The sequence below is a fragment of the Octopus bimaculoides genome, chromosome 14, assembly GCF_001194135.2.
Source record: "Octopus bimaculoides isolate UCB-OBI-ISO-001 chromosome 14, ASM119413v2, whole genome shotgun sequence".
Taxonomy (NCBI): Eukaryota; Metazoa; Mollusca; class Cephalopoda; order Octopoda; family Octopodidae; genus Octopus; species Octopus bimaculoides.
This window is the reverse complement of record NC_068994.1, coordinates 21,977,407-21,980,066: the sequence shown is the minus strand read 5'-3', so window position 1 is coordinate 21,980,066 and position 2,660 is coordinate 21,977,407. Positions and strand designations below refer to the sequence as shown.

General features: G+C 37.8%; 1 protein-coding gene across 3 annotated transcripts in view; it reads left to right on the top strand.

Annotated features, from left to right (window-relative positions):
• The first annotated feature begins 1,057 nt into the window (after positions 1–1,057).
• Positions 1,058–2,660, top strand: part of LOC106876578 (uncharacterized) — a 90,010-nt gene continuing 88,407 nt past the window's right edge. For all 3 annotated transcript variants that reach the window (XM_052972752.1, XM_052972751.1, XM_052972753.1), the window contains exon 1: positions 1,058–1,185. The gene's annotated coding sequence lies outside the window, so the exon portion shown is untranslated. The remainder of the gene's footprint in view (positions 1,186–2,660) is intronic.

The window sequence follows — 2,660 nt, the reverse complement described above, 5'->3', positions numbered from 1 at the left end:
ATATATATATATATATATATATATATATATATATATATATATATATATATATACACACATATATATACATATGTGTGTGTGTATGTATGTATGTATATAGTGCATACATACACGCACTCACATCTATGTATATCTATCTATCTATTCATACAGACCTACATACATGAGTATGTATGTATGTATGTATGTATGTATGTATGTATGTATGTATGTATGCATGTATATATGCAGGGAGAGATGGGAACAGCTAAAAAAAGAAACAAAGGAAGAAGAGAGAGAAATAGAAAATAGAGTAATGGAGAAGAAGGAAGGATAAATGAATAGATAGATAGATAGATAGATAGAAAAGTGACGTGCAGAGAGAATAAAATTGTGATAAAGACAGTAATAAATAAATTTAAATAGAAATAAATAAAAGAAGTTGACAAGAAGCTGATTGCAATAATGGGATGATGTTGTTGTTGGTGGTGGTGGTACAGTTTAAGAAGATGATTGATGAAGAGAGAAAAAGAGAGAGCGAGAGAGACGGAGACAAAGAAAGTGTAAGGCGAGAGACAGCGTTTGAGGAAGTATGTGTGTGTGTGTGTGTATGTGTGTGTGTGTGTGTGTGTGTGTGACAGAGAGAGAGGGGGGGGGGAAGAGAGAAAGAGAGATGAGAAGAAAGATGGCAAGGATAGGGAAGTCAAGGAGATTGGTTATTGATTAGTGGTTTGGCATTGGTGGGTGTTCGTGATGGAATTAAGGATGATGGAGGTGGCGGTTGTGGTGATGACGGTTGCAGTAACGGTACAACTGCTGTGATAGTAATGATGATGATGATGATGATGACGATGATGACGATGACGATGATGATGATGATGATGATGATGATGATGACGATGACGATGACGATGATGATGGTGATGATAGTGAAAACAGAGAGGTAGTTGATGGTGTTGGTTGTTAAAAGTATTGTTATGCTGCTGGAAGGTGTAGTGTTAGGTGGGAGGGAGCGAGGGTTGGTGGGAGGTGGTGACGGTGGAGGTTAACGACGCATGAGTGTTGGGGGCAGGCGGCTGTGGGGGAGGAAGAATCCGAGAAGCCAACTAGAAGCATCAGTTGTTGCTGTAACTCACTGATGGAGACTTCGAACCGCAGTTTGGTTATTTTCTATATCAACAGAGCTGCCTTTATGGAGTCGGACGGGTAAGAGTGCGTCTCATTACACTTGTAACTTGACATATTTGCTAGTCTCAGTCTTGGTGTCACTGTGCCTATCCATCTCTTCTAATCGTCTCATCTCTTGGACTATCCACCTCCTTCCTTCTTCGTTCTTCTTTTTATTCTCAATACGCGCGCGTGCGTGTGTGTATGTATGTTTCTCCTTCACTCTCTCTATATATACACACACATATATACTTATCTATACACACATATATACTTATCTATACACACATATTTGTATGTGTATGCGTGCATTTGCACATTACACGCACACGTATATAATATACATGTTTAGACACACATGGGGCTTCGTGTACGTCTGCTCACAAATATACATGCGTATGTGTGGCTGACTATTTCTATACTACTCCCTGTGTGTATGTGTGTATGTGTGTGTGTGTGTGTGTGTGTTAATGCATAAATGATAGATTTATTAATTCAACATGCATCAGTCACCCCCAAAGAGAATTATGTTCAATTAACGGAACAACTTGCTGTACGAATCTGAAATAACAACCGCTGAGTGTATGCGGATATGTTCTTGTGCTTTGTATGTGTGCATTTATGTTTATATGTTTATCTATTGAGTAGACATGAATGTAAGGTTTGTTTTTATTGGTCCAACAGGCACAATCAGATGAGAGAGAGGAAGAGAGACAGACAGACAGATAGACAGAGAAAGAAAGAGAGAGAGAGAGAGAGCCGTGTGTGTATATGTGTGTTGGACAGACCATCAAATTTATAAATGCATTTATTTATTTGAAGACGATGACTCATTGCACCGCGACTCGGAGTTTCTCGCTATGTGTGGTCCTTTTAGGCGAGCCAAAGATGAAATAAAGTCTATTACATGTATTGAATATGTTCACACATACAAATGTATATAGGTGTTACACACACATAGATACATACGCGCGTGCGAGCGTGCGCACACACACACGCACACACACACACACCACACGTATGTATGTATGTATGTATGTATGTGTATACACATATATTTATATATAAAATAAATACATACATATATGTATGTACGTTTGCGTATGTACCTGTGTGTGTGTGTGCGTGTGTGTGTGTGTGTGTGTGTGGTTCGTATAGAATAGATTGGGAAATTATCGAGTACGTCAAAGACCGTAATTTCTTCGAATGTGCCTATTTTAAATCTCGTAGATTCCGATTCGCCGAGAAAGAAAAACAAAAAATTAGCAATAAATAAAAAAGAGAAAAATAAAGAAAATTTAGAAACTGGGGGCGGGAGGTTTTTGCTTCCCCCCTCCCATATATTGTCCTTTTCCATAATTCACCAGTTTTAACTTTTTTATTAAAATTTTTTTTTAGATTAATGTGTTAAAAAATTACGCATATTTATTGAAGAATCATCATCTCAAAAAATTCAAAACTGAAAAATTATGGGAAAGGTTGAGGTTCAAAACTTCCACCCCCACCAAAGTCTT